Source organism: Tachyglossus aculeatus, chromosome 4, assembly GCF_015852505.1.
Source record: "Tachyglossus aculeatus isolate mTacAcu1 chromosome 4, mTacAcu1.pri, whole genome shotgun sequence".
Classification (NCBI taxonomy): Eukaryota; Metazoa; Chordata; class Mammalia; order Monotremata; family Tachyglossidae; genus Tachyglossus; species Tachyglossus aculeatus.
Genome location: NC_052069.1, coordinates 43,017,655 through 43,037,315, shown reverse-complemented (window position 1 = coordinate 43,037,315; position 19,661 = coordinate 43,017,655).

The following is a 19,661-nucleotide window of genomic DNA, read 5'->3' as shown; positions in this document are numbered from 1 at the left end:
TTTTTTTTGCTTGCTTGGTTTTTTTTTTTTTTGTGTGGTATCAATTATATGCTTACTATGTGCCAGGCACTCTACTAAGCGCTGAGATAGATATAAGCTATTCAGGTTGGACACAGTCCATGTCCTGCATGGAGCTCACAGTCTTTATCCCCATTTTTCAGAGAAGGCACCTGAGGCACAGAGAAGGTAAGTGACTTGTCCAAGGTCACGCAGCAGAGAGTTGCAGTGACTTTCCCATTGGAGCACAGCAGCGTGTTTGTTTTGTGTAGGGTTCCGCTTCGGGCTTCTCTTAAAATGGACGGGGGAGTTCACATTGTGATCAATTTCTTCAGCATTATCGGCCAGGGTTGAAACCCAAGGGGGCTCCTGCTGCTTTAATATGGAAGCTTGTGGAAACTGACCCCTGGGACAGTGGAGGAGAGAAACTGGTGGAAGTGTTCAAATAAACAGTAATAAGAATAATAGTGCTATTTGTTAAGCTCCACGTACTGTACTAAGTGCTGGGGTGGATACACGCAAATCGGGTTGGACACAGTCCCTGTCTCATGTGGGGCTCACAGTCTAGATCCCCATTTTACAAATGAGGTAACTGAGGCACAGAGAAGTAAGGTGACTTGCCCAAGGTCTCACAGCTGATGAGTGGCACATTCAGTATTAGAACACATGACCTTATGACTCCCAAGTCCGTGCTCTATCCACTACGCCATAAATAAAGAGCATTTGTGACCGTGGCCTGAGTCTAGAAGGCTCTTCTTGAGATGGCTTTGATGGGGGATATGGTTTTAGCCAAATGCTACAGAAAAGACAGCAGCCGCCCAGGCCCAGTTTCTGGGCAGAGTCGAAGACAGAGAGATGGAGTGAGTGTGCTCTACTCCCAATCTGTCGTGGACTTGTTTTTTTGGCCTTATCCCCTGGTTCAATCAATCAATCAATCAGTGGTACTTATTGAATGCTGACAGTGTGCAGAGAACTGTACTAAACACCTGGGAGAGCACAGTAGCACCAAGTTGGTAGCCATGTTCTCTAACCACAAGGAGCTATTTCGATGTAACCTACCTCATCCTCACTGACCTGTTGACTGATTAAGACCATGATGCTCAAACATTAGTAAAGGACAGTTCCAGTCTCGTTATTCATTCATGTATTCAGTCATATTTATTGAGCACTTATTGTGTGCAGAGCACTGGACTAAGAGCTTGGGAGAGTACCATATAACAATAAAGAGATACGTTCCCTGCCCACAACGAGCTCACAGACTACAGACGAGCTTACCGACAGTCCTAGGGCATAAAGTGCCCTTCCCATCAACTATTCCTCTTCTCACCTCATCAGGAATGGAAGGATGATTGCAGAATCAGAGCTGGAGGCCACCTCCATGAATCCCCTGTCCGTAGACGGAACCACCCCAATCTCATTATCATTGTTATCATTATTATTATTATTATTATTATTATGTAAATCAAGCGCTTACTATGTATCAAGCACTGTTCAAAGTACTGGGGTAGAGACAAGGTAATTGGGTTGGATGCAGTCCCTATCCCAGGTAAGGCTCACAGTCTTAATCCTCATTTTACAGCAAATAGTAAGTTCTCAATAAACACTTCTGTCAGGTTGATTGATTGATGAAGCCCATACCAGAGATCTCATCGAGAAGGAAAGCTTACCGTGGGTAGGGAACGTGTCTACCAACTGTTCTCTCCCAAGCGCTTAGTTCAGTGCTCTGCCCACAGTATTAAACTCAGTAAATGCCATTAATGATGATGATGATGATGATGAGGGCCACTGCATATGCTGTCTCCCCCTTCCTTGCTTCCTCTACCTCTGTTACAGGATAATCTGCCACTCGCTCCTTCCCCTAATATGTTCACCCTCAACCCCCATCAGCACAGACCCTCGCAATAAAGGAATGCACTGAAATGTTTTGAGGCGTGTTATTCATTTATGTATGCATTTATTTAAGCCTCAAGAAGATGCTTGATTCTGTGAATGCTGCTAGCCTCAGCCTCCCGGAGGCAACAGGGAGCCACTTTTCATTCATTCATTCATATTTATTGAACGCTTACTATGTGCAGAGCACTGGACTAGGCACTTGGAAAGTACAATTCAGCAACAAATAGAGGCAATTCCTGCTTACAACAGGCTCACAGCCTAGAAGGGGGAAGATGAGTATCAAAACAAGTAAACAGGCATCAGTAGCATCAATATAGAGTTGTAGGTCTATGCATATCATTAATATAAATAAATAGAATTATAAATATGTGCATGTATATACAAGTGCTGTGGACGGGGGGAATAAGAGTAGATCAAAGGAAGCAAGTTGGGGCGATGGGGAGGGAGAGCAGAGGAAAAGGGGGCTTAGTTGGGGATGGCCTCCTGGAGGAAGGGAGTCTTCAGTAGGGTTTTGAAGGGGGGAGAGTGTTATTAGCTGATTTGAGGAGGGAGGGCATTCCAGGCCAGAGGTAGGACGTGGGCCAGGGGTCGACGGCGGGACAGGTGAGAACGAGTCCGAGTGAGAAGGTTAGCACCAGAGGAGCAGAGTCTGGAGGATGGGATATAGTGAACATAACAGCCGTGTCCCAGTACTTTAAAAACCTCAAAGAAATTCTTTCTTCTCCAACAAACGTACCCTGACTAAAGCTCTCATCTCCCCGCAGCCACCCACAAGGGGAACCCAGGAGTCCTGGCTCGCCTTCCCCCAGCCCAGGGATGGATGGCAGTGGCCAAGTGGCCGGGTGGACCTGGGCATTGTGGGGGCACAAGGGGTGGAATCTTCCAACCACACAAACCAAACGGTGGGATCCAAACCTCACACCTATGGCTACGTGGCTTTTGCCACAATGGGACATTTTGTGGGGCAAACCAGCAAATAGGTATGGAGCGAAGAAGAGGTTTTCCAGCTCTACCACCTGTCCCTCCCTGCCCCAACTACTAGCTTGGCTTAGTGGCAAGAGTGCCGGCTTGGGAGTTAGAAGACGTGGGTTCTAATTCCGGCTCCACCGCTTATCTGCCGTATGACTTTGGGCAAGCCACTTTGCTTCTCTGTGCCTCAGTTACCTCATCGATAAAAATGGGGATTAAGACTGTGAGCCCCACATGGGACAACCTGATTACCTTATATCTCTCCCAGCGCTTAGAACAGTGCTTGGCACATAGTATGCGCTTAACAAATGCCATTTTTAGTATTGTTACTACCATCTCAGCTGCTCTCTTGCCATTGTGGCCCTCTCAGTCCTCATCCACACAGTATTCACAAGGTCCGCTCTGACCTCCCTTTCTCTTTCTTGCTCTCTCTCTCTCGACTGTAAGTTTGTTGTGGGAAGGGAATGTGACTGTTTATTGTTGTGTTGTACTCTCCCAAGCACTTAGTACAATGCTCAATAAATATGATTGACTGAGTGACTCTCTCTATCTCCCTCTGCCTCTCCTTTTGACCCAGGCCCTCAGTCTCTGTGGCTGGAAGCCCAAACCCCTGGGTTACCTGGCCCTGGGCATGTGAAGCCCCAGAGCTGGACCCAAATCTTTCATCTCCCCACCTTATCCCCCAGCCCTCATGGCCACCCACTCTCTTGGCACTTAAGCACTGAAATACTCACCCTCACTCCCCTTACCACATATGGGGTACCCAACAGGGGTGCGTTTTGCGTGAAAGGTCCCTTTTTTAAAATGGTATTTGTTAAGTGCTTACTACATGCCAGGCATTGTACCAAGTGCTGGGGTAGACACAAGCTAATCAGGTTGGACACAGTCCCTGTCCCACATGGGGCTCACGGTCTTAATCCTCATTTACAGATGGCTCAACTGAGGTTCAGAAAAGTTAAGTGACTTGCCCAAAGTCACACAGCAGACATGTAGTGGAGCCAGGATTAGAGCCCCAGGACCTTCGAACTCCCAGGCCTGTGTTCTATCCATTAGGCCACACTGCCTCTCACTTGGCCATGGGTTGGATTGGATTATGAATAGATCTGGAGCTCAAGAAATCTACCAATCCCTTGTTGAAAGGGTTGCATTATGACCTAATAAAGAGCCGCATGTCCTGTGATTGAGATCTGCCAGACATACAACGCAATCCGACGCTGGCTTAGAGTCCACTCCGCTGTCCACTCTCCATCCCCACAATTCACACACATCCCCCAGGGAAGGAAACTGTACTTTAGAGACCTCAGCCGCTACATCTGAACTGTGGGACCTCTTTCCATGCCATCCACCATGGACATCAGCCCTGGAGGAAGGGCCTGGGTATGAGGGTCACCTTCAGAGAATGACCCTGGGCGGCTGCTCTCCGTTGCCCCAACCGCGGAGGTCAGCTTTGGAGGATGACTCCGGCGGCCTCTCCTCAGCCCCCGCTGTGGTGGTTAGCTTCGGAGGAGAACCCTGGGTGACTTCTCTCCTCTACCCCAACCACTGAAGTCAGCTTTGGAGGACGACTCTGGGCATCCTCGCCCTGCTGCCTGTGCTGAGGGGATCAAGTCCGGAGAAGGTCTCTGGGAGGCCTCTTCCTGCTGCTCCTGCTGTGGAGATCAGTTCTGGAGGATGATTCTGGGTGGCCTCTCCCCACTGCTCCTGCAAAGAGGATCGGCTCTGGAGGAGGACTCTGGGTCACCTCTCCCTTTAGCCCCCACTGCAGGGTTCACCCCCGGTGAAGACTGTGGGCAGCCATTCCCCACTGCTCCTGCCAGGGAGGTCAGCTCTGGAGGTGGGCTCTGGGTGGCATCGCCCCAGGCCTCTACCATGGGGATCAATGCTGGAGAAGGACCCTGGGTGGTCTCTCCTGATAATCATAATGATAATAATAGCATTTATTAAGCACTTACTATGTGCAAAGCACCGTTCTAAGCGCTGGGGAGGTTACAAGGTGATCAGGTTGTCCTATGTGGGGCTCACAGTCTTAATCCCCATTTTACAGATGAGATAACTGAGGCCCAGAGAAGTGAAATGACTTGCCCATAGTCACGCAGCTGACAATTGGTGGAGCCAGGATTTGAACCCATGACCTCTGACTCCCAAGCCCGGGCTCTTTCCACTGAGCCAAGCTGCTTCCCTTGCTGCCCCTGTTGCAGAAATCTGCTCCGGAGGAAGACCCTGGGCAGCCTCTTTCTGAGTATCGGATCACCTCCAGACGAGACCCCGAATGGCCTCTCCCCACTCACCCCCACCATGGGGGGGTCAGCTCCAGAGGAGGAACCTGGGTGGCCTCTCCTTGCTTCCCCTGCTGCCCCTGTTGACCCTGCTGTGGAGATCAGCACTGGAGGAGGACCCTAGACAGACACTCCTCCAGAGCTGACTTCCATGGTAGGGTGGTTTTGGGGGAGAGGCTGGGTGGCCGGCCTCTAACGGCTGCCCCTGCTGTGGAGAGCAACTCGGGAGAGGGCCCTGGGCAGCCTCTCTCCCAACATCACCTTGCCATGGAGGTCAGCTCTAGAGGAAGGCCTCTCTACCACCTTAGGGATCAGCTCCAGACATGCCCTCCCTCCACACATCTGCCAAGCTAGCTCTCTTCCTCCCCTCAAAGCCCTACTGAGAGCTCACCTCCTTCAGGAGGCCTTCCCAAACTGAGCCCCCTTTTTCTTCTCCTCCTCCCCATCCCCCCCACCCTACCTCCTTCCCCTCCCCACTGTACTTGTATATATATATATATTTGCACAGATTTATTACTCTATTCATTTTACTTGTACATATTTGCTCTTCTATTTATTTTGTTGATGATGTGCATATAGCTTTAATTCTATTTGTTCTGACGATTTTGACACCCGTCTACATGTTTTGTTGACTGTCTCCCCCTTCTAGACTGTGAGCCCGTTGTTGGGTAGGGACCGTCTCTGTATGTTTCCGACTTGTACTTCCCAAGCGCTTAGTACAGTGCTCTGCACACAGTAAGCACTCAATAAATACGATTGAATGAATGAATGAATGAAGACCATGGATGGCCTCTCCAAACTACCCCGGCCATGGGGGTCAGCCCTGGAGGAGGGCCCTGGGCAGCTTCTCTCTTACCCCACCCCAAGGATCAGTTCTGGAGGAGACCCTTGGATGGCCTTTCCCCACTGCCCTTGCTGTGGAGGTCAGGCCGGGAAAAAGAGACCTGAGTTCTCCTCCTAGAAGGGTGGGAGCCCAGTTCAATAAAGTCCCAGTCTTTCCTCATCTGTAAAATGGTGATCCAATATCCATCAGAGAAGCACTGTTACCTAGTGGGCCTGGAACTCAGAAGACCTACGTTCTAATCCCGCCTCTGACACATATCTGCTGTGTGACCTTGGGCAAATCATTGCACTTCTCTGTGTCTCAGTTGCCTCATCTGTAAAATGGAGATTAAGACTGTGATCCCCATGTGAGCCCGTCTTCTAGACTGTGAGCCCGTTGTTGGGTAGGGACCGTCTCTAAATGTTGCCGACTTGTACTTCCCAAGCACTTAGTACAGTGCTCTGCACACAGTAAGCACTCAATAAATACGATTGAGTGAATGAATAATAATCATGATGGCATTTATTAAGCACTTACTATGTGCAAAGCACTGTTCTAAGCGCTGGGGAGGTTACAGGCAATCAGTTTGTCCCACAGGGGGCTCACAGCCTTAATCCCCATTTTACAGATAAGGTAACTGAGGCATAGAGAAGTTAACTGTCTTGCCCAAAGTCACACAGCTGACAATTGGTGGAGCTGGGATTTGAACCCATGACCTGTGACTCCCAAGCCTGTGCTCTTTCCACTGAGCCACACTGCTTCATGAACGAATGTGGGACATGAACTGTGAATAAACTGATTACCTTGTACCTACTCAATGCTTAGCACAGCGCCTGGCATGTAGTAAGGACTTAACAAATATCATTTAAATAAAAAAACCAAACAAAAAAAACACCTGTTTTCCCTCTTCCTTCAACTATGAACCCCATGTGGGATCTGATTATCTTGTATCTTTTTAACTATCCCAGGGGCCTAGTGGATAGAGCATAGTGTCTCATAGCGATACCATGGACAGACCCTCTCCAGAACATCCATCTTCTGTCATAAAGTTGTTCTGGTATGTGTATCCATAGAATTTTCTTGGTAAAGATATGGAATTAACTTACCATTGCCTTTTTCCATGAAGAAAAATCTTGAGCCTCTGCCATTATCTTTTACCAACATTTTGATGATCCACCTTTGACTCTTTGCCATGCTGCTATTGCCCAGCACAGGTAAATTGACTTTGATGCTTCAGCTTAGACCTTTCTGTTATGAGCAGACCAAATCCAACGGCTCCTACTCTATCCTAATCCTCTTCGACCTCTCAGCTGCCTTTGACACTGTGGACCACCCCCTTCTCCTCAACACGCTATCCGACCTTGGCTTCACAGACTCCGTCCTCTCCTGGTTCTCCTCTTATCTCTCCGGCCGTTCATTCTCAGTCTCTTTTGCGGGCTCCTCCTCCCCTTCCAATCCCCTTACTGTAGGGGTTCCTCAAGGGTCAGTTCTCGGTCCCCTTCTGTTCTCGATCTACACTCACTCCCTTGGTGAATTCATTCGCTCCCACGGCTTCAACTATCATCTCTACGCTGATGACACCCAAATCTACGTCTCTGCCCCTGCTCTCTCTCCCTCCCTCCAGGCTCGGGTCTCCTCCTGCCTTCGGGACCTCTCCATCTGGATGTCTGCCCGCCATCTAAAACTCAACATGTCCAAGACTGAACTGCTTATGTTCACTTCCAAACCCTACCCTCTCCCTGACTTTCCCATCACTGTGGATGACACTACCATCCTTCCCATCTCACAAGCCCGCAACCTTGGTGTCATCCTCGTCTCCGCTCTCTCCTTCACCCCTCACATCCAAGCCAACACCCAAACCTGCCAGTCTCACCGCCACAACATCGTCAAGATCCGCCCTTTCCTCTCCATCCAAACCGCTACCCTGCTGGTTCAATCTCTCATCCTATCCCGTCTGGAATACTGCATCAGCCTCCTCTCTGATCTCCCATCCTCCTGTCTCTCCCCACTTCAGTCTATACTTCACACTGCTGCCCGGGTCATCTTTGTGCAGAAACGCTCTGGGCATTTTACTCCCTTCCTCAAAAATCTCCAGTGGCTACCAGTCAACCTACACATCAAGCAAAACCTCCTGACTCTCGGCTTCAAGGCCGTCCATCACCTCGCCCTCTCCTACTTCACCTTCCTTCTCTACTTCAACAACCCAGCCCGCACCCTCCGCTCTTCTGCCACTAACCTCCTCACTGTCCCTCGTTCTCGGCTGTCTTGCCATCGACCCCCAGCCCACCTCCTCCCCCTGGCCTGGAATGCCCTCCCTCCACACATCCGCCAAGCTTGCTCTCTTCCTCCCTTCAAAGCCTTACTGAGAGCTCACCTCCTCCAAAAGGCCTTCCCAGACTGAGCCCCCTTTTTCCTCTCCTCCTCCCCATCCCCCCTGCCCTACCTCCTTCCCCTCCCCACAGAACCTGTACATATGTTTGTACAGATTTATTAATCTATTTATTTTACTTCTACATATTTACTATTCTATATATTTTGCTAATGATGTGCATCTAGCTTTAATTCTATTTGTTCTGACGACTTGACACCTGTCCACATGTTTTGTTTTGTTGTCTGTCTCCCCCTTCTAGACCATGAGCCCGTTGTTTTGTAGGGACCGTCTCTATATGTTGCCATCTTGTAATTCTCAAGCACTTAATACAGTGCTCTGCACACAGTAGGCACTCAATAAATACGATTGAATGAATATACAACCATGTGTCCGGCAGGTCCTCCCAGAAGGCCACAAAGACTTCTGTCTTCCAGAAGTCCACGAAGCCCATGAAGGAGACTTAGAATGAGCGGCCAGAGAAATAGGAGAACCAGGAGAGGATCGTGTCAGTGAAGCTGAGGTTGGATAATGTTTCCAGGAGAAGGGGGTGGTCGACCGTGTTGAAGGCAGCTGTGAGGCCCAGAAGGATTCGCAACCTTTGCCTTTGGAATTGCACTGCAAATTATCCCACCATCACCTCCGCAGCACTGATGTACAAATGGCGAAGCGGGGATAAGAACCCCGGTCCTTTTGACTTTCAGGCCCTTCACTGCCTCTGCTCACTTGATATTCATTCATTCCATGCAAAGCAGCGTGGCTCAGTGGGAAGAGCCCGGGCTTTGGAGTCAGAGGTCATGGGTTCAAATCCTGCCCCTTCCAATTGCCGGCTGTGTGACTTTGGGCAACTCCCTTAACTTCTCTGTGCCTCAGTTACCTCACCTGTAAAATGGGGATTAAGACTGTGAGCCCCCCCATGGGACAACCTGCCCACTTGGTAACCTCCCCGGCACTTAGAACAGTGCTTTGCACATAGTAAGCGCTTAATAAATGCTATAAAAAATTTCTCTGTGCCTCGGTTATCTCATCTGAAAAATGGGGATTTAGAGTGTGAGCCCCGTTCTTCATGCATTCATTCAATAGTATTTATTGAGTGCTTACTGTGTGCAGAGCACTGTACTAAGTCCTTTGTGGGACAGGGAATGTGTCCATCCTGATTAGCTTATATCTACCCCAGCACTTAGTACAGTGCCTGGCACATAGTACTCGCTTAATAAATACTATAAAAATAGTACTATGTAGACTAGAATGTACAGGAGTGCTATGAGTGACTGCAATCTCAAGATATGACTTGGAAAGAAGAAAATTAATCAGGGAAAGCCTTTTGGAGGAGATGGGATTTAAGAAGGGTTTAGCAAATAAGGAGAAAAGTGGCCTGGTAGATTTGAAGGGACAGTGTTTTCCAGGCAGAGGAAGGTAATGATAATAATAATGATGGCATTTATTAAGTGCTTAATATGTGCAAAGCACTGTTCTAAGCGCTGGGATGTTACAAGGTGATCAGGTTGTCGCCCGGGGGGCTCACAGACTTAATCCTCATTTTACTGATGAGGTAACTGAGGCACAGAGAAGTTAAGTGACTTGCCCAAAGTCACACAGCTGACAACTGCTGGAGCTCGGATTTGAACCCCTGACCTCTGACTCCAAAGCCCAAGCTCTTTCCACTGAAACACGCTGCTTCTCCAAGATGGCATGAGAGAAGAGCCAGAGCAGGGAGAGGAGAGAGCAAGGAACAGTGAGAAGGTTTACTTTGGAGGAGTACGTAGTGAGGGCTGGAAAAAGACCACTGGCAGAGAACCTTGAAAAATAATTATGGAACTAAGTGCCTACTCTGTAATGAGCACTGGGATACATACAAGATAATCAGATAGGATACGCTGTCCATATAGTATCTTACTCCCATTTTACAGATGAGAAAACTGAGGCCCATATCATTAATCCATTTGTTTCAGGTCACACAGCAGGCCAGGGACAGAGATGGGATTAGAAATTGGACCAACATCTCCATTTTCTTTAAACTAGGCCACACAAGGAGAGTATGGGAGGGCTTTTGGAGAAACTTAAAGCCAAAGGTTAGTAGTTTTTGTTTTAAGAGGAGGAAAATAGCATTGGAGGTTGTTAGGAAGGGGAGAAATGACAGCAGGATAAAGTTTATCTTATCTCTACCCCAGCCCTAGGTGGAGTGCTTGGCACAAATACAAATACAATTATCAGCATTATTACCATTATTGTTATTATTAATGATAATAATAATTGTTATTATACTAAGTTGTAGGAGGATGGTCTGGGCTGCAGGGTATTGTAGAGACTGAAGAGGTTAAAGACAAAGAGACCAATGAAGAGGCTGCTATAGTAAACTAATAAGGAGAAGGTGAGAGTTTGAACCAGGATGGTGATTGTTCCAGTGGATTGGAAGAAGCTGATTTAGAAAATGTGGAGAAAGACCTGGCAGGATGTAGGGACAGACTGAACATGAGGGTTGAAAAAAAGACTAAGAAGTCCCCATTCTGTGTATGTGTAAATGACATGTATGTAGATTTATTCAGATAGTCAATTATTCATTCATCTTCTGCCACTCTGGCCTCTGTTCTAGTATCTGTTATCTCCTTGTTCTGTCTTCTGCCCTCAATCTTGACAATTTTTGTGTGTCTCCCACTAGAGTGCTTCAATTTTTTGAGGGCAGGAAACTTGCTTCTTGCTTCGATTTTGCACTCAGTCGGTGCTCAGTAAATTTCAGGTATCCCTAAATGGGCCAGATTCAGGGAAAAATTTTCCTGTCATACATCTTAAAAAGATACTAACGGAAAATTGAAGTAGCAATAGTATGTATTGAGCACACACTGTATGCATAGCACTGTAGTAAGCATCGGGAAAAAATATAGAAGCGATAGGCTGTAAGATACTTGTGGGCTCTTTCCACTGAGCCATGTTACTTCTCTTAGTGGATAATCAATCAATCAATCGTATTTATTGAGTGCTTACTATGTGCAGAGCACTGTACTAAGCGCTTAAGAGGATAGAGCATGAGCCTGGCAATCAGAAGGTCATGGGTTCTACTCCCAGCTCCACTACTAGTCTGCTGTGTGGCCTTGGGGAAATCACTTCACTTCTCTGGGCCTCAGTTCCCTCATCTGTAAAATGGGGATGAAGATTGTAAACTCAAATTGGGACATGAACTGCGTCCAACCTGATTTATCTTGTATCTACCCCAGCACTTAGTACAGTGCCTGGCACGTAGTAAGTACTCAACAAATACCATAATTATTATTAGATGATTGAGTGCAGTCTTATTCATTCATTCATTTTGTATTTATTGAGTGCTTACTGTGTGCAGAGCATTGTACTAAGACTTTGGAAAGTACAATTCAGTAATAAAGAGAGACAATCCCTGTCCACACCGCGTTTACAATCTAGAAGGGGGAAGATTATTATTTTACTATGTTATTATCTTGCCACCCAGCGCAGTTATTATCTTGCCACCCAGCACAACCACCGCTTTGGGCTGCGTCCAGATTAAATCCTGAGTTGCCAACCAGTGCCCAGTCAGATGACTAGGAAGATATGCCAGGTGAGGGGAATAGGGTCTGGGATATAAACATCCCAGCACTGATCTGTTTTTCCTCACCATCATCTGCTTTCAGTTTCAATTTGACTCAGATGTTAACGGAAAACGAACCCGGCAGTGGTCACAGAAATAACGGGCGGGGAAGGATTAATGCTGAGATCATGTAGGCTTTATTACCGGGCCTCTGGTTTACTGGGGCCTCAGCCAATCCCAAAAAGTGCATCACTTTACACACATGATCTTACAGAAATAAGTTTTGCAAGGCCACCTGAGCATGTTTTGGCTTTTAAAGGGGACTCTGCCCTTTGAATTGCAGGGAGTGAGCAATAGGAAAGAAGAGTCTGCCTGTCTCAGAGTTCATGGGGGCTGGAGAGGGAGGCCGTGCTGGGCAGGAAATGTGTCAGTTTATTGTTGTAATCTCCCAAGCGCTTAGCACGGTGCCTGGCACACAGTAAGTGCTTGATAAATACAGCAGAATGAATAGATGAAATTCAATCATATTTATTGAGCACTTACTGTGTGCCGAGCACTGTACTAAGCACCCGGGAGAGCACAATACAACAATAAACTGACACATTTCTTGCCCACAGTGAGCTTACAGTCTAGAGGGGAGAGACAGATATCAATACAATTAAATAAATTACAGATTTGTACATAAGTGCTGTGGGGCTGGAAGGGAAAAGAACAAAGGGAGCAAGTCAGGGCGATGCAGAAAAGTTGAGGAAGAGTGGGGCTTAGTCTGTGAAGGCCGGACGAAGGAGATGTGCCTTCAATAACGCTTTGAAAGATGGGGGAGAGTAATCAGATTTGAGGAGGGAGGAGGCCAGAGGCAGGATGTGGGCTGGGGGTTGGCAGTGAGATAGATGAGATCAAGACACAGTGAAAAGGTTAGCACTAGAGGAATGAAATGTGAGGGCTGGGTTGTAGAAGGAGAGTAGTGAACTCAGGTAGGAGGGAGCAAGTTGGTATAGTTCTTTGAAGCCAATGGTGAGGAGTTTTTGTTTGATGTAGAGATAGATGGGCAACACCTGGAGCTTTTTGAGGAGGGGGGTGACACGTCCTGAACATTTTTGTAGCAAAATGTTCTGGGCAGCAGAGTGAAGTATGGACTGGAGTGGGGAGAGACAGGAGGTTGGGCAGTCAGCAAGAAGGCTGATGCAGTTATCCAAGCGGCATAGATTGTATTAACGTGGTAGCAGTTTGGGTGGTGAGGAAAGGGCAGATTTTGGGGATGTTGTGAAGGAGGGACCGACAGGATTAAGTGATGGATTGAATATGTGGGTTGAATGAAAAAGAGGAGTCAAGGATAAATCATAGGTTAAGGGCTTGTGAGACAGGAAGGATGGTGGTGCTATCTACAGTGATGGGAAAGTCAGGGGGAGGACAGGGTTTGGGTGGAAAGATAGGGAGCTCTGTTGCGGACATGTTAAGCCGGAGGTGACTGGAGAACATCCAAATAGAGACGTCTTGAAGGCAAGAATGCTTAGACTGTTTCTTTAAAATCATTGCCTTTTCGGTCTCGCCTTCTTTCTCTGCCAAGCCTCCCCCCATCTCCAATAATAATAAAAATAATGATGGCATTTGTTAAGTACTTACTGTGTGTCCAGCACTGGTCTAAACTCTGGGGCAGATGCAAGCTAATCAACTTGGACAAAGTCCCTGTCCCACATGGGGCTCACAGTCTAAATACTTGTTTTTCAGATGAGAGAACTGAGGATCAGAGAAATGAAGTGACTAGGAGCATAGGCTTGGGAGTCAGAGGTCATGGGTTCTAATCCTGGCACAGCCACTTGTCAGCTGTGTGACTTTGGGCAAGTCACGTAACTTCTCTGTGCCTCAGTTCCCTCATCTGGAAAATGGGGATTAAGACTGTGAGCCCCACATGGGACAGTCTGATCACCTTGTATCCTCCCCAGTGCTTAGAACACTGCTTTGCACACAGTAAGTGCTTAACAAATGCCCTCATTATTATTATTATTATCATCATTATTAAGATCACACAGCAGCTTACTGGCAGAGCCAGAATTAGAACCCAAGTCCTTGTGACTCCCAAACCTGTGCTCTAACCATTGGGATGCACCGCTTCTCTAAATCCCCAACTTGTGCTAATTACCACCCCAGCTCCCTAGCTCTAAATTTCATGGGTCCATGAGGAATCTGGGTTTTTTCTTGATTGAGGTAGGTCACTAACAGGTAATCAATAAAAAGAAAGTGGATTTAGTGTTTGAAGAGGCAGTTTGGGGACTGAGTGTAGAATCAGAATTCTTCCATTGGAGTGGAGGTGGCTGTCACTATGACGGGGTGGAAGGAGAAGAGGGACACCCCGCCATTCATACATTCATTCATTCAATCAGATTTATTGAGTACTTACTTTGTGCAGAGCACTGTACTAAGCATTTGGGAAGCACAAGTTGGCAACATATAGAGACGGTCCCTATCCAACAACAGGCTCACAGGTTAGAAGGGGGAGACAGACAACAAAACACAACATGTGGGCAGGTGTCAAGTCGTCAGAACAAATAGAATTAAAGCTAAATGCACATCATTAACAAAATAAATAGAATAGTAAGTATGTACAAGTAAAATAGAGTAATGAAGCTGTGCAAATCAATCAATCGTATTTATTGAGCATTTACTGTGTGCAGAGCACTGTACTAAGCGCTTGAGAAGTACAAGTTGGCAACATATAGAGACGGTCCCTACCCAACAGTGGGCTCACAGTCTAGAAGCGGGAGACAGAGAACAAAACAAAACATGTTAACAGGATAAAATAAATAGATCTGTAGAAGTAAGATAAATAGAGTTATAAGTATGTACAAACATATATACATATATACAGGTGCTGCGGAGAAGGGAAGGAGGTAAGATGGGGGGATGGAGGGGGGACGAGGGGGCTCAGTCTGGGAAGGCCTCCTGGAGGAGATGAGCTCTCAGTAGGGCCTTGAAGGGAGGAAGAGAGCTAGCTTGGCGGATGGGCAGAGGGAGGGCATTCCAGGCCCGGGGGATGATGTGGGCCGGGGGTCGATGGCGGGACAGGCGAGAACAAGGTACGGTGAGGAGATTGGCAACTGAGGGTGCGGGCTGGGCTGGAGAAGGAGAGAAGGGAGGTGAGGTAGGAAGGGGCGGGGGATGGACAGCCTTGAAGCCCAGGGTGAGGAGTTTCTGCCTGATGCGCAGATTGATTGGTAGCCACTGGAGATTTTTGAGGAGGGGAGCAACACGCCCAGAGTGTTTCTGGACAAAGACAATCCGGGCAGCAGCATGAAGTATGGATTGAAGTGGGGAGAGACAAGAGGATGGGAGATCAGAGAGAAGGCTGATGCAGTAGTCCAGACGGGATAGGATGAGAGCTTGAACGAGCACGGTAGTGGTTGGGATGGAGAGGAAAGGGCGAATCTTGGCGATGTTGCGGAGCTGAGACCGGCAGGTTTTGGTGACGGCTTGGATGTGAGGGGTGAACGAGAGAGCGGAGTCGAGGATGACACCAAGGTTGCGGGCTTGTGAGACGGGAAGGATGGTAGTGCCGTCCACAGTGGTGGGAAAGTCAGGGAGAGGGCAGAGTTTGGGAGGGAAGACAAGGAGTTCAATCTTGGACATGCTGAGTTTTAGGTGGCGGGCAGACATCCAGATGGAGATGTCCTGAAGGCAGGAGGAGATGCGAGCCTGGAGAGAGTGGGAGAGAGCCGGGGCAGAGATGTAGATCTGGGTGTCATCAGCGTAGAGATGATAGTTGAAGCCGTGGGAGCGAATGAGGTCGCCAAGGGAGTGAGTGTAGATCGAAACAGAAGGAGACCAAGAACCGAACCTTGAGGAACTCCCACAGTAAGGGGATGGGAGGGGGAGGAGGAGCCTGCAAAAGAGACTGAGAATGAACGACTGGAGAGATAAGAGGAGAACCAGGAGAGGACAGAGTCTGTGAAGCCAAGGTTGGATAGCGTGTTGAGGAGAAGGGGGTGGTCCACAGTGTCAAAGGCAGCTGAGAGGTCGAGGAGGATTAGGACAGAGTATGAGCCATTGGATTTGGCAAGCAGGAGGGAGGGGAAGGAGGTACCCTTTCTCAATCACCCGCACCCTGACAGCCGCCTTTTTTTTAGGAAGGAAATGGAGAGGAGAAGCCTGTCAGGAAATATTCCTCTTCTATGTCAAAGGCCCCCCGGCCCCGGGTCCCAAGACTTCCCCTCTATCTTTGCAGCCACTCTAATAATAATAATAATAATAATGGCATTTGTTAAGCACTTACTATGTGTGAAGCACTGTTCTAAGCACCGGGGGGGAATACAAGGTGATCAGGTTGTCCCACGTGGGGCTCACAGTCTTCAACCACATTTTACAGATGAGGGAACTGAGGCTTAGAGAAGTTAAGTGACTTGCCCAAGGTCACACAGCTGACACGTGGCAGAGTCGGGAATAGAACCCATGACTTCTGACTCCCAAGCCTGGGCTCTTGCTGCTGAGCCATGCTGCTTCTCACTGGACCTCGATCTCATCTGTCTTGCCACCCACCCCTCACCCTATCCCTCTGGCCTGGAACACCCTCCCTCCACTTATCCAACGGGTGAGCCCATTGTTGGGTAAGGACTGTCTCTGTATGTTGCTTATTTGTACTTCCCAAGTGCTTAGTACAGTGCTCTGACCACAGTAAGCGCTCAATAAATAAGAGAAGCAGCATGGCTCAGTGGAAAGAGCCTGGGCTTGGGAGTCAGAGGCCATGGGTTCCAATCCCGACTCCACCACGTGTCTGCTGTGTGACTTTGGGCAAGCCACTTAACTTCTCTGGGCCTCAGTTCTCTCCTCTGTAGAATGGGGATTAAGACTGTGAACCCCCTGTGGGACAACCTGATTGCCTTGTAGCTCCCCCAGCACTTAGAACGGTGCTTGGCACATAGTAAGCACTTAACAAATGCCAAATTATTATTATGAGAAGCAGCGTGGCTCAATAGAAAGAGCACAGGCTTTGGAGTCAGAGGTCATGGGTTCAAATCCCGGCTCTGCCGCTTGTCAGCTGTGTGACTTTGGGCAAGTCACTTAACTTCTCTGTGCCTCAGTTATGTCATCTGTAAAATGGGGATTAAAACTGTGAGCCCCCCGTGGGACAACCTGATCACTTTGTAACCTCTGCAGTTCTTAGAACAGTGCTTTGCACATAGTAAGTGCTTAACAAATACCAGCATTATTATCATTATTAAATATGATTGAATGAATGATTAATCTCCCCCTCTTCAAAGCTTTATTGAAGGCACATTTCTTAGATGATCCATCCCAGGTGCCCAACCCTGAATATAGCTGACTGTCATTTAAGAAAAGACTAAAACTCCAAGTATTGTAACTGGTTGAGGGAATTCTCTTCTTAAGCTATGGGAACCCCACTCTTTCTCCTATGAATCAATGCCTTATCTTGGCAGGGAAGTTTGCATATGCTGATAATAATAATAATAATAATGGCATTTATTAAGCAATTACGATGTGCAAAGCACTGTTCTAAGCCCTGGGGAGGTTACAGCGCTTCCTCCCTTCAAGGCCCTACTGAGAGCTCACCTCCTCCAGGAGGCCTTCCCAGACTGAGCCCCTTCCTTCCTCTCCCCCTCGTCCCCCTCTCCATCCCCCCCCATCTTACCTCCTTCCCTTCCCCACAGCACCTGTATATACATATATATGTTTGTACATATTTATTATTCTATTTATTTATTTATTTATTTTACTTGTACGTATCTATTCTATTTATTTTATTTTTTTAGTATGTTTGGTTTTGTTCTCTGTCTCCCCGTTTTAGACTGTGAGCCCACTGTTGGGTAGGGACTGTCTCTATATGTTGCCAGCTTGTACTTCCCAAGCGCTTAGTACATGCTCTGCACACAGTAAGCGCTCAATAAATACGATTGATTGATTGATTGATTACAAGATGATCAAGTTGTCCCACTGGGGGCTCACAGTCTTAATTCCCATTTTACAGATGAGGTAACTGAGGCACAGAGAAGTTAAGTGACTTGCCAAGGTCACACAGCTGACAATTGGTGGTTCTGGGATTTGAACACATGACTTCTGACTCCAAAGCCCGTGTTCTTTCCACCGAGCCACGCTGTGATGAAGCTCGGAGCTATGCCATTGAGAGATACTCTCCTGCTAGGGTTACACCTACTGGAAAGGTCTAAGCCGAAGAGTCAGACAGAGTTAATTCACCTATGCTGGACAGCAGCGGCATGGGAAAGAATCTAAAGCGGCTGCTCAAGTGATCAAAATGTTGATCAAAGACAATGGCAGAGACTCAAGTTTTTTACAGCACGGAAGAAGGCAGTGGTAAATCACTTCCTTATGATTTACCAAGAAAACTCCACGGATATTCACACCAGAAGACAGTAGCAGCGTGGCTCAGTGGAGAGAGCCCAGGCTTTGGAGTCAGAGGTCATGGGTTCAAATCCCGGCTCCGCCGCTTGTCAGCTGTGTGACTTTGGGCAAGTCACTCAGCTTCTCTGTGCCTCAGTGACCTCATCTGTAAAATGGGGATTAAGAGTGTGAACCCCACGTGGAACAACCTGATCACCTTGTAACCTCCCCAGCGCTTAGAACAGAGCTTTGCACATAGTAAGCACTTAGTAAATACCATCATTATCATTATAGTACATTCTGGAGAGGATATGTCTATGGAGTCTCGATGAGTCAGAAACCACTGGTCGGCATTTGAAGAAGACCCCACCCTTGGTCGTGATAGGATGTCAGTAGTTTTCAGACCTCAGAGTGAAGGGTGTTGCAAAGTCTTTCCGTTCTCTGCTACCTCTCTCTGTAATCTCTCTCCATATCCTCTATTTATTTATTTATTTTATTTTGTACATATTCATTCTATTTATTTTAGTTTGTTAATAAGTTTTGTTTTGTTGTCTTTCTCCCCCTTCTAGACTGTGAGCCTGCTGTTGGGTAGGGACCGTCTCTAGATGTTGCAAACTTGTACTTCCCAAGTGCTTAATACAGTGCTCCGCACCCAGTAAGTGCTCAATAAATACGATCGAATAAATGAATGAATGAAATATCCACTAAGCGCTGGGGTGGATACAAGCTAATCAAGTTGAACACAGCCCATGTCCCACACAGGGCTCACAGTCTCTATCCCCATTTAACAGATGAGGTAACTGAGGCTCAGAGCAGATAAGTGACAAGGTCACACAGCAGATATGCGCTGGTGGTGGGATTAGAACCCAGATCCTCTGACTCCCAAGCCATGCTCTTTCCACTAGGCATCACTGCTTCTCACCCAGGTAATTATTCCACAGAATTGTTGGGTAGGGACTGTCTCTATATGTTGCCAACTTGTACTTCCCAAGCACTTAGTACAGTGCTCCGCACACAGTAAGCGCTCAATAAATACAATTGATGATTGATGATGACATAATTCCCCCAAGTCGAATCCATTAGGCCACGGCCCTTGCCAAATACAAAACCCTCCCAAAAGCCCATTCCCTCCAATATGCCTTCCCTGATTAATTATTAGTTTTCCCACTTAGTCATCTCTAGCATTTATGTATTTATCCTCAGCACTTACATATGTTTATTTGATTGTACATTCAATGATTAGGTTCTAATCCTGGCTCAGCCACTTCTCTGCTGTGTGACCTTGGGCAAATCACTTAACTTTTCTGTGCCTCAGTTACCTCATCTGTAAAATGGGGACCGTGAGCCCCATGTTGGGTATTGTCTGTGTCCAACCTGATTAGCTTGTATCTACCCCAGCCCTTAGTACAGTGCCTGGCACAGTGTAAGTGCTTAACAAATACCATTGAA